Here is a 12,654-nt window from a genome sequence, read left to right on the forward strand (position 1 = left end):
CCCTGTTTTGAAGGTCCATTATGCGTTTTCGTTAATGGGTTATCGCCCATCTTCTACACTGATACGCTCGGAAATGCTCATCGTTATATCAAAACACATTTGTTAACGTTGTGCAGAATGGGGACATTTGAAAACGGAGCCCTATTGTATCAGTGTCAGATGATAGGCGAAAACGCATCCCCCTGATCGACGGAGACGCATTAGTGTGGACGGAGCATAAAAAGCTCAGACCCAATCATTATACGTCGCGTTTTAAAAATTTTATTACCGTAAAAATCGATCGAAAACAAATCGTTCTGAACTCAAAACAAACAGTGGATACAGAATAGTGCGCTATTTTATTATTATTATTTTTTTAATTATTGGAATATAGCGTTTTATTTTTTCAAAAATACCTTCGAATTAGGTTACCCGGATTTTGACCCTGGTAGTTCTTAGCCTGGTTCAAGTTTTGATTGACTCACTGGGCTTTTTGTGGCCGTTGTTCCAAAACCACTTTAAAATAGTATAAAATAAAAAGGATTACTTTTGCATGTGCTTGTCAGGTGAGAGTAATTTTACGAGGTACTATTTGACTTTTAACTGGCCCTTGGGCTGTTTACACGAAACTTTACATGACAAAGCATCCCTCCCACTTAGACCTGACGATCTAATTTATTAGTTTATGTCAAAACTAAACTACAATATAAAGGAATAAGTTACAATTTAGATCTGAATAATTTCTCATTTTTGATGACGAGCCATTATAAATTTTAGGTGCTACCGCTGTATAAACAAACGGACAAGCACAATACATCTGCGTTTTCCTTAAAGGAAAATGTCATTAAAGATTCCTAAGAAGTTCTAGAAAATGCTAATTATTGTCTTTAATCGTCTAAATAATTGAAGCGTACAATACAAATTTTCTGTCTTCTCGTTGATGATCGAAAACTTCGACAAAACAGTTCAAATTGAAATTGCCATTTCGCGATCTGTTGATATAAACGGTGACATTTTACGTTTAACCACAGAAAAATGGCAGTTTAAGCTCATTTCGCTATGAATAATTATATTAAATGGTTCATGTATTACATATACAAATCCACAACATTCTCCAACAATCTAATGGCCTAAGGCACTTCGCAAACTCGACGTAAAAACGTATATACGATAAATAATCGCAATTAAATCGGTTAAACAAAAAACAAGTCATTGTTGTATTTTTGCTTTTGAAAAACTAACTCCCTTAATCAATTAAACATGTTATGCTATCGATATTTACAGCCAAAATAATGCAATCAACAGAAAGACATTGAAAAATATTTATAAATAGCTATTTTAAATATAAATATGAAAATGTTCTACTGCCAGAAACAAGTTGTCATTCTTTTTTCAGACGAATCTCCTACAAGAAAAAAATCAATGTGGCCGTATTTTTAATTTGTTATCTCTAAATGCCGACAACTGCGATGGCATAAGCATTTCTTCCCTGCGGTAATTCCAAATAGCTTTCCCATCTGTTTAGTTCAAAATCAAAGGCGTAAGCGGTATTTTCACCGCCATCAGCTCCAAAAACAACCATCATGTTTTGCACAATTTCAGCCCGGCACAAGGAATATCCCACGGGTATGGGAGGCAAATCAAGCCAAACATGGCCTTCCAAATCGAACGCTTCAACGTCCAAGACATCGGTCCCATTCTTATCGCACCCTCCGACGACAATCAGTTTTTTCTTCCACGCCACGGCTGTGCAACCGTAACGTTTTCGCCTCATGGGAGGCAATTTTGTCCATTTTCCTTGCTCCCCGTCGAAAATTTCGGCAGAGTTCTTTGCGCTGTTGAAGTAGAAGCCAGAACCACCCCCGGCTACCAGCAGTTTGCGCCCGATGATTCTCCCTCCAAAGTTGCAACGAGGTTCCAGCATCGGTGGCAGTGTAAACCATTCTTTCTTCTTTACGTTGTATAGCTCGACGCTGTTAAGCACACTGCCTTGATCGCAGCCTCCAGCCACTAGAATTCCGTGCTCTGTTCCCGAGGCAAAACAGCCCCATCGCCGTTTTCTCATGTGCTTGAGTACCTGCCACTCGCCGGTCACCCAGTCGTACATCTGCACGGTGTTCAGCGCCTTCCATCCACCAAACCCGCCAACTACAACGAGCGCGGGAACACCTGTGACTGCTGTAGCATAGCATGCTGTGGTTTTCACTGGCAAAGGAGCGATTTGTCGCCATTCTTCATTCGTGCAGTCGTACACTTCGACAGTCGAAGTGGGTTCGCTTCCCTGCCCTTCAGCCGCCCCTCCAATGGCGAATATGTGCTCATGTAACTCGATGATGTCATATTCGCGATCGAAGTCAATTTCCTTTATACCGGATCTGGTCTCTTCCGTGTCCAATGTATCGACGTAGGCAGCTGTGTCTCGCAGAAATTTCGCTTGAAACCTTTTTTGTAGTTCTGTAGGAATAGCGATCACCGAGTCAAATTTTTCTCGAAGTTTCTCTCGCGCCTTCGCGAAATCAAACTCATCATATTTTGGTTTCTTCTTCTCGAATAACTCTGTTTCGAGGAAAATCTATGGTCCTTTCGTTTTGGACCAAACAGCTTCAGGACTATTAATGCTTTATGTGTTGGACATGAGATGGAGGGTGGGCCGGGAGGGGGGGCATTGTGATGATCTGGCGTTTAATTCAAAACAGAGCAAAAAACTCGCCTTTCGTTACTCGATCTATAAAATCGGCAGAATTTGGTATTTCAAGTATTTGTTTTTAGGCGATCAGCTTAGAAATGAATGAATCTGTGTAATGCACGTGCAGGCTAGAGTTATTTTTCTTCTAATTTAATGTTTCATTCAGCCGTTGCCTACTGTTGCTAAAGAGTAAGGTTTTTGACTATATAGAGCAGTTTTCAATTGAGTGTCGTAAAACCAAAACCAAAGTAATTACTCTGTCCAATCACAAAGGACACAGACAATCCAGTGAACCAATCAAAACTCGAAGCAAATACATGTAGCTGGCACGAAGCGCGTGAAAACGTGCGCGAGCGAGTCACGATTGGTTTTGGTTTTACTCCTGATTGGCTGAGAAAGTGGCGCGAGATTTTTAAGCCAATCACTTAGCGTAGTAGTGCAAAACCAAAGCAAACGCAGTTTACTTTGGACACTCAAGTGAAAACTGCTCTATATACAATTGCCACAACACTAAAACCACATTCACCATGTTAGCGAATAACGAACCTAGTATAACCACGATAAGTGGCGGCACGCTCGGAAAGAATTGGCTCGTTTTGTACTTCATTAGCCGGTAGAAATGAATCATGTCTATGCTGATTTGTTGAAAAAAAAAATGATGCAAGTTTCAGAGCTCAGCTTAAGCTTAATGAAAGTAAACACATTTTGTCGAAAGTAATTTTTGAGGGTACTTGAAGTTTATTTTACTCTTTTGTTTTGCAGTTTTTTTCATTTTATGCTGGCATGACATCGTCATGCTTTATTACGAATGTCAGTTTTCTAATCCATAGGAGACAATGAGTTCTGGGGAAAAATTTCCTTTTTCCGTCCCGGAAGATTTCGGAACACGACCTCTATTTCTTTGGGCGTGGCCCTGTCAAGTGTCATTGAAACATCAATATGAAGGACATGTGTGTGGAGGGTCAGTGATTGACCCTCGATGGATCCTTACCACGGCTCACTGTCTGAAACCAGATGACTATTATACAAATTATACAGTTGTTGCAGGTAATTATCACGGTGTGTAGGCTGGATAAAAAGCCCATGGGTGACCGCCGAGGTCAGGGGAAAAGGAAAGTCACGGCAAATATTTGTATAAACTGAATGCGACTATCCAGACGTGTAAAATCATCTTTAATTCGTTTGCAATGATTGCTGCACAGCAAGCGAATTAACAAGCAGCTGTGGTCTTACTTTAATGAGGGGCACAAATTCTCGATTCGTTAACTTTCAGCAGTTTGTGTTTTTTAACTAAATCCCTTGCGTTCGGATTTCATTTCTTACTGCAAAGACTGAAGCAGGAGCGGATCTCTATGAATAAATAGTCTCAACTAGACACTGACTAGATTTACTGTGGCTCCTTTAATTCGAGACTCTATCAGTGTCTCATACTGTTTGCATCTGAATTCACTAGAGCTGAGCTCGCACAAAAAAATCTGCCATCGCATCTTTACTCACTCACATCACTGGCATTTACTCCAATCTCAATTAAATCAGTAATTTCTACTCCAGTCATTCTAGGTAGAAGATCTTGAAGGAAAGGCTACACTATCTGATTTTGCTTTTTGATTCGCTCCACTTCTACGGCGCCCTACTCAGCTCAGTCAACAATCTAGCCGCCCCCCCCCCCCCCCTCCCCTCCAATACACTAATAGATTAAGCTGTTCGAAAGCTACTCAAACCAGTTCAACCTTTATTATTTATAAGAGAGAAAAGTATAATTTTACATTCCATTCCTTATCTTGTAGAACATGAATTCGACGCTAATGTATAAATATAAATTATTCGGCGTTTATTAAATTTTTGTGATTTGAGTGCGGCGTTTATTCGAGGGCGTCGTTTATTTAAAATTCAACTAATTAATCGGGCGTGGCCGATTTAAGGTTTACCCTTTGGTCGTCCTAGAGCGTAGTCTCCTGGCGCGGCCAAAAAGACGGGGATAGCTCGGGGTTGCTACAAAACCGCTACGGGTGACGCATACCGCAATGGTTTTCATTTTAGTTTTGACAGGAAATCGTTGCAGGCACACTTGGTCGACTTTTGGGTTAATGTGTAATCAGGTTGTGTTTTTTTGCTTCGGCGGAAGGACAGAGAAAAAAGCTTACGGGGCAAAGTACAGTATGGGGCCCAGTTCTCGGCCACTTTTGACGTAAACTTGTATTTCTTACCTCAGAAGAATCGCAGGAACTTAAAATTTCTCCCAGAGCTAGCTACATTATTCAGCTTTTTGGTGTAAAGCTATCGACCGGTCAAAAATTAATTTGCCCGAGCAATAATAAAAATAAAAGCTCCATTTGTGGGCCCAGTTCTCGGCCACCTTGGCCCAGTTCTCGGCCACTTTTGACGTAAACTTGTATTTCTTACCTCAGAAGAACCGCAGGAACTTAAAATTTCTCCCAGAGCTAGCTACATTATTCAGCTTTTTGTTGTAAAGCTATCGACCGGTCAAAAATTAATTTGCCCGAGCAATAATAAAAATAAAAGCTCCATTTGTGGGCCCAGTTCTCGGCCACCTTGGCCCAGTTCTCGGCCACTTTTGACGTAAACTTGTATTTCTTACCTCAGAAGAACTGCAGGAACTTGAAATTTCTCCCAGAGCTAGCTACATTATTCAGCTTTTTGGTGTAAAGCTATCGACCGGTCAAAAATTAATTTGCCCGAGCAATAATAAAAATAAAAGCTCCATTTGTGGGCCCAGTTCTCGGCAACCTTGGCCCAGTTCTCGGCCACTAAAAAGCTTGTCCGTAATTATCTGTAAAAAATGCTCAATTAATTTTCACAGTCATAAAATCACTCTGTAAACCTATTTATACTATATCGATCCCAAATTATTTTTATGATGCTTTGTTTTACTTTAGAAAAGAAGGATTTTAACGCGCCTAGTTGCCTATGTGCAGGTTCTGGCAAAACCGCATTGTGTGACCCGTGCATTTAGATGGTTTATTTTGCAGTGAAAAGGTCTTGAAAGATTTAGGTGTTGTAGAAATAATAGACAAGACAAGAGTCAGCTCAAAACTTAGAGATAAGATTGAACTTTATTTTTAAAACATTTATTTCTTTCATTCTGGCAGCAGCAGATGAAATTATATTAAAAACGAAGCGCTAAGCTGTGATAGCGAGCAGGGTGGCCGAGAACTGGCAAATACGCAAACGTCGCAAGAAAAAATTTCGAAGTAAATTAAGACCAAAAAATACAACGGTTCAACGAAGAGTTAACTAAAGCAGAAAGCTGAATTATTCTACGTTTCACATGCCAAAAATTAGCTCGTATGGTGGGGGCTTTTGGATAAAATACGAATTTAACTACATCCATGAATTTGGAGCTGTAAACAAACAACTTTTTTGGGAATGCAAATTCACCTACCTCCGCGTAAACTCGACGTGTGAGCTTTCTATATCGAATTGAACGATCAAACTCAAGATACTTAAAGCACATGAATCAGTCTATCGTTTGAAGGAAATACCTTTTTCTTTTGATTCAACTGGAGTGTGAAAAAACGCGTTAAACACAAAGTGGCCGAGAACTGGGCCCCATACTGTACTGATATTCACCATTGTGAAATTGCACTTACTTTGACAAGTTAAAGTTATTTTTGTAAATGAAAAAGGTAACGTCATTGATGTCACGCAGTGTTTTTTTTTTAGCAAACTAGATGGTTTGCTGGTTTCTGACTATGAATGGGGGTGTGATCTTGCGGTATATTTTTTGAGCCTGACTCCGCCGTAAAACTTTTTTTTTATTTAGCAAGAACTGTGTCGATTTTCATTTCTGAACAATTGGTCGTCAAGTCGTTTGTCACAAAGAGTAGAATGTTTGTACAGCATGTTTTGGAATTATTTTAGATTTGGTTAGTAAGACGCTTCTGAAGACCTGAGCAAAACATTGGGAATGTACAGTATTAATAGGAACTTGAATGGAATTTTTCACAAGTTGGATAAAGGTATCAACTGAAAAAAATGGAATTCAAAATGAGAACTTGGATTTTGTTGTAATTAAATTTTATCGCGGATTGGATGCATAATATCACGGCTTTGAAAGTCTTCAAATAATTAGAAAGGTTCCTTTCTTCCTTTTGATCTTATTGTTATTTTCATGTATTGATTATTCGAAAGTGGTTTTCGTTGATACGAAAAAAAAAAACGGGTTTTCACTGAATTGCTTGAAGTATTTTTAGACGTGATAATATTGGCTTAATCAAATTACATTGTGCACGAAATATTTGTTATTCTTTTGTCTTGAAACTTTGAGGAAATTGAAATTTTTGTTTGACAGTAGTGTATGAAAGGCATTTTATAGAACTGAATAAAAAATTAGAAACTTTGATAAAGGTTATTTCAAAGATTTATTTTGCCTGATTTTGAAGGGTTTCAGGAGTTTTAAAGAGTGCTGGTAAACGGCTGTATGTTGTTTGTGATTACGGATCTTATTTAGTTTCGAACGCTCTAATTTTTGAAAGGTTAAAACAGGTTAAAACCGGGCGGTTTCATGAGTTTTTTGGGTAGAAAGGTACGGTGGTGGTCAAAAAAAAAATGTTTAGAAAGGAATGACTGTAGTAGCACGTAAGTCGGAGGTTTGCGTGAGTCACGGGGTATAGTATGCGTGAGCTGGATTTCCGGCGTCACAACGGCATGTTTTGTTTACTGAAAGATACACTCGACGTTTAGTTAGCTTAGTCGGCTTGGGAAACTATTTTAAAAATGAATGTTGTAATAGTTAATTAATAGTAATCTAGAATTAACCCACTCTCGATTGGAGTCTGTTCTGGATTCGCGCTACCTTTTCGCCGCGAAGGAATTTTGTAAAATTTCGCTAGTGGAAAGAGGTACTGTAAGAACAGTATCAATAACTCAAAAGGAGGAACTTCTTTGTAGCTCTGAATTAAGACGTATGATAAAATTTTAGAATAAGAAACTTTCGATATATGGTTTTCATATTGTTTTTGTCAATTTCCTTTTGTGGCAGATTTTTTGAGAATCAGCTTTTCTTTCGTGTGATGACAGACACAGGACAGAACGAGAGGTGGATGAGAAAGATGCCGAAGATGAATATATAGGCACCGAAAAACGACAAGAACCGTCAAGGACTTATCTTTAGAGGGCGGGGAGTTTTGGCATACTGTATTTTGAGGACTGGACTGGACTAGTAAAACGCGGACTAGTAAAACGCGGAATTGTAAAACGCGGACTAGTATAACGCGGACTAGTAAAACGCGGACTTGTAAAACGCGGACTAGTAAAACGCGGACTCAGGTAAAACGCGGACTTGTAAAAGGCGGACTAGTAAAACGCGGACTAGTAAAACGCGGACTTGTAAAACGCGGACTTGTAAAACGAGGGCTTGTTAAGCACGGACTTGTAGAGCGCGGACTTGTAAAACAAACGCTTGTAAATCGGATAAAACTAAACGGTTTAGCGAGCGAAACAATTTGTGTTTGAAGCTCTTGTGTGTTTCTTCGACGGCATATTTCTAGCTTTTTTGAGCACTCTATGGTCTGTTTTAGCGTGGAGATGTTTTTGCAGTATAGCACATGTTCGTTCTGCAAACCCCTACTAAAACAACGGGATTGATGCTATGAGTTGTGTGCATATGTTTCTTTCTTTCCACTACTTGACGTCTGTTGAGTGCAGTCGTTTTTATTGCTCGCACGAGGTAGAACGGGGCCCGTCCAGAAATCAACAGTCAATCGTAAATAAAGGTGACGGGCCTACACGACTCCTACGTTCGTGACATTAGAATATTTGCCGTTAAATGTTTAAATTCGGTCTTTCGACCTTATACATAGATACATGGGATGAGTGAAGTTTCCTTGGATTCCTTGAAACACCAACAAGATATTTCCGTTTAAGGTGGCTGATAATGGGTTTCAGTATTTCCCAGTCCTTATACTTTGGTTCAGGACTAAAAGCCTTCATCAATTGCTATTACAGTAATGGTATGAAACAAATGTTCAATCATTCATCAACAAGTTGTGATCATTTTCTTGACAATAGTAGTTCCCCGGTAAACAGTTGTAGTACTGTCCCATCAAAGTGCAATGCCTGGAAAATACCGAAAAGCACACGACCGTCAGGTGAAACCGCACCTTACAGTATTACCAATACACTGCACTTTGCTAAGTCTTAAAACTTTACATTGTCTATTCGTCTACTTCAATCGTTTATTTGTATTGTGTGAGATACATTTATAAATTGAAACCATCATGTCTTTAAGTAATAATGCAATCTCGACAACGTTCTAGATATTATATTATGCACACTAATACAGCTCATGCAAGCCCTGTGACTTACACAAACACAGTCGGACTGAGTGCTTAACTTAAGTAACTGCTTCGTGGTTTCTGCTGTACTGAACCCTGCCTTTCAAGGCAAAGCGCCCGATTTTAAGCTTCTCAAGCTTCTCAATGTTCTTGTTTCTTGCAAATAATAGCATGGTAACTGGGCATTTGAACATTAAAAAACAGGAACATCTTGTCTCAAAAGTCATTTTCAATATCTTTAAACATTGTTAAAATCAAGGAAAATATTTATTTCAGGCTTGCTCAAGCTTAATAATTACTGGATTTGCTTATAAAGTCTATTATTCGAATAATGATGCGGCGTTCATTCGAGGGCGATGCTTATTAAGAAGGACTTTAAATAAAAACCGCGCTTGCACTGGCAGAAAATTGAAAAATCAAATTCCTTCATTTTTTTGCTCATTAATAACTTTTAGGTAGATAAGAAACCTGATGTATTTTGATCCCCCCAGAAGTCTTCTAATTTCGAGAAAAAACCCAAAGTCAGTTTTCGTGATCGGAGCCTCAAAAGTGACACAATTTTCAACCCGAAATTCGCTATCGTTAACTCTCGTCGCGTTCACAAACAAAGCCACATTGAGAACTTTGGATGCTTTCTATCAACAGAGACACTCTTTTCCATTCGCTAAAATATAATTTCAGGGCTTAAGCAAAACTCTTCGAACTGAAATAATTAAAAAGGTGGGGAATACTTTTCACGATACTAGAAAGTCGAATTAAACGGCAGTTTTCAACGGAATTATTTAATATGTGGTATAACTCCAAATTTTCTCAATTGTCGTTTAAACACACATGAAAATGTTTATCTAAGACATACCTGAGGATTGGCTCGGGTTGTTGAAGGCAGCATATTTACCAATGCATCGTAGTCCCACAAAATGTTGTGATATCGATCAAAATAGCCTAACTGACAGCTACACATTTCTTGGCTCCAAAATACAACAAAGCAACTGTTAAGCGCGAAATTCCTTTTGCATCTTCATCCTTAGCAATTTTCCTTCATCGTGGTTCTTTTCTCTTGACGAAAGTGTGTACAGAACTCCAGAACGATCAATTTGCTTCCTCAAACTGCGTTGGCGGTGCTGGAGAATTGTTTTGCGTTATTTTAACTCCGTGACATTCTCGACCCCAGAGCTCTTACTGCGCAGACTCACTTACGTCACAATATCGTGTTTCATGTCACGTGTATTATGTCACGTAAGTCACAAATGTAATCTTGTGGGATCTTGTGGCAAAATGGCGAAGAGGTTTTGCGATCAAAATGGACCTCGGTTGGCTTTTTTATCTCACTCTTCCGTTGAAAAGGGAATTTCGCAATGGAACATTCGGCAAGAAGAAGGAAAGACGAGCATTTGGGGTTAAAACATTCATTATCGTGGCGTTTGGCAATTAGAAGTATTTACACAGTCGATACACAGTTTACGGTCATGCTGCGAAAATTTGCCGAAGTTTGATGCCCTCTAAGTGAGAATCTTTCCAATAACCCGAGCCAATTCTCAGGTATGTTTAATAAGAATATCTGTATGCACGTTTGAGCAAGAATTGAAAAAAATTAATGTTATACCACATGCTAAATACTGCCGTTGAAAATTACTATTTCATTCAAATTTTTGTTATCGTAAAAAGCATTCCTCGTCAGTTCATTTTTTCAGTTGGAAGAGTTGCGCCAAAGCCCTGAAATTATATTCTAGCGAAAGAAAAAGAGCTTTTATGTTGATAGGAAGTGACCAAATTTCTCTGCGCGGTTTTATAAGCGAACGCGAGTAGTGTTCATAATAGCTTATTTCGGGTTTAAAAGTTAGGAAATTTGTGACTTCGACCACCGAAATCGATTTTCTTTGTTTTCTTAAAATTAGAAGACCTCTAGGGGAAACAAACTACATCAGGTTTCTTATCTACCTTACAGCTAATAATGAGCAAAAAACGAAGAAAAATCGATTTTCCAATTTCTGCCAGGAAATCAAATTCTTGCTCGGCCGTTCGTAAAAGTCACTCTTAATATTTTTGCTCTAAAATGTGGCGTTTATTCAAGGACGGCGTTTAATCGAATAAATACGGTATTGTATATATTGTTAACCGGACAGGTTTTAAAAGAAGCTAAACTTCCCCTTGTCCCACGTGGCACTTGTCAGAGAAGCAATGACTTGAGGGATTTAGGATTCAGCGTCACAAACCGCATGCGCTGTGCGGGTGACGGTAAAGGCGGGATTGACGATGTCCAGTTGATAGTGGAGGACCGCTGGTCTGTGAGAGAAACAGCAAGTGGCATCTGATGGGCGTGGCAAGCTGGGATGCAAGGTGTGGGCAAAAGGGTCAGCTCAAGAAATGGATAAAAAGAATAATGCTGCACCTTTTGTAATAGGATTTCTACTGACTGTTTAGTTCGTTTTGCTAAGTTCTCGGTAGGAATTTAATTTTGTTTACGTTGTAATTTTAAATTTTCGGACCGTTTTATCTTTTATAATAGCACTGGTCCTGAAGAAGACTAGTAGTAATATTGAAATATTGGCCAATTAAAAGTGTCCTTCGCCGTAGTGCCTACAATTTAATTGCGCTGTCATGAATTTATAGCTGTCATGAATTTGTAAAACAAACAATCCAGTTTTAGCCAACAATATAGTGAAGAAATTAATCATTCATTTTTTTTGCAAAGGATCAGTTTCCTATTTAGCTACGCAAACGGTGATCCGTTGCCTAAATATTGCAAATTTGAAGATTTTTACTACGTGTTTTACACAACAACAGGCATGGCGGCGATCTTGGTATTTTAGAACCATCCTGGTGCTCTGTATGTTTTTAAGGGTTTAGGAATTGAAAATTCTGTTTTGGTACCGCTCGCGACTGTTCTATTTCAAAATTTCCAAGTTGCTACATTTATATTATGGTACCTCTACAGAGTTTGGATCAATTTAGGTTTCTGGGAAACTGCTCATCTACCCCTCCCCAAACCTAACATTAACCCTTACTTATCGCTTTGGGCAAAATGTTAGGTTTGGGGAAGAGTAGGTGAGCAGTTTCCCAGAAACCTAAATTGATCCCAGAGTTTGATAATAACTAAAATAATAATAAATAAACAGCAACTACAGATGAGCCTCTCTAATAAGGACACCAAAGGGACAAAGCAAAGTGTCTCTATAAGAGGGGTGTCCGTATTTTAGAGACCACCACTATGACGGCCTGGCAGCTTCAAAGTATTTAATATCTCGAAATTTTCAGAAACGCAATGCTGCATTAAAAAAATGAACATTAAGGAGGCTCGATGTAGTTTTTTTAGCCGAAGGGTGGTTGTATTGAAAACTAAAATTATCAAGGAAGCCAATGCTCGATTTTTGCCAAAATACACCATAATGATCAAATATGACCAAATTTTTATTTTTTTACCCATCACTTAATCACAAAAGGTTACCATAGCAACCACTGACGTTTTCTTTTGTTCTCAAACAAGCTTGATTTTCTCGAAATCTAGACTGACTCTTGGTATTCATTTTTTGATATGTTCAAGTATAGTAGATTGACTACCTGTACACAAAATTTTAGGAAAATCTGTAAGAGCGTTTTCAAGTAAATCAAGAATATAAATTAAAGCAAAAACTCTTTCGCTTTTAGTAAATGGTCTTTGATGGTGTAAGTATTCATATTTCAGTGAGAGTAACT

General features: G+C 38.7%; 1 protein-coding gene and 1 pseudogene across 1 annotated transcript in view; one reads left to right on the forward strand and one right to left on the reverse strand.

The window, feature by feature from the left end:
- The window catches only part of LOC144645152 (trypsin-2-like), a 50,321-nt gene that overhangs the window by 15,394 nt on the left and 22,273 nt on the right, over positions 1–12,654 (forward strand). The gene's annotated exons all lie outside the window — the stretch shown is intronic.
- LOC144645953 (uncharacterized) lies at positions 643–3,194 on the reverse strand (annotated as a pseudogene).

The sequence above is a fragment of the Oculina patagonica genome, chromosome 3 (assembly GCF_052425735.1).
Source record: "Oculina patagonica isolate OP01 chromosome 3, crgOcupat, whole genome shotgun sequence".
Taxonomy (NCBI): domain Eukaryota; kingdom Metazoa; phylum Cnidaria; class Anthozoa; order Scleractinia; family Oculinidae; genus Oculina; species Oculina patagonica.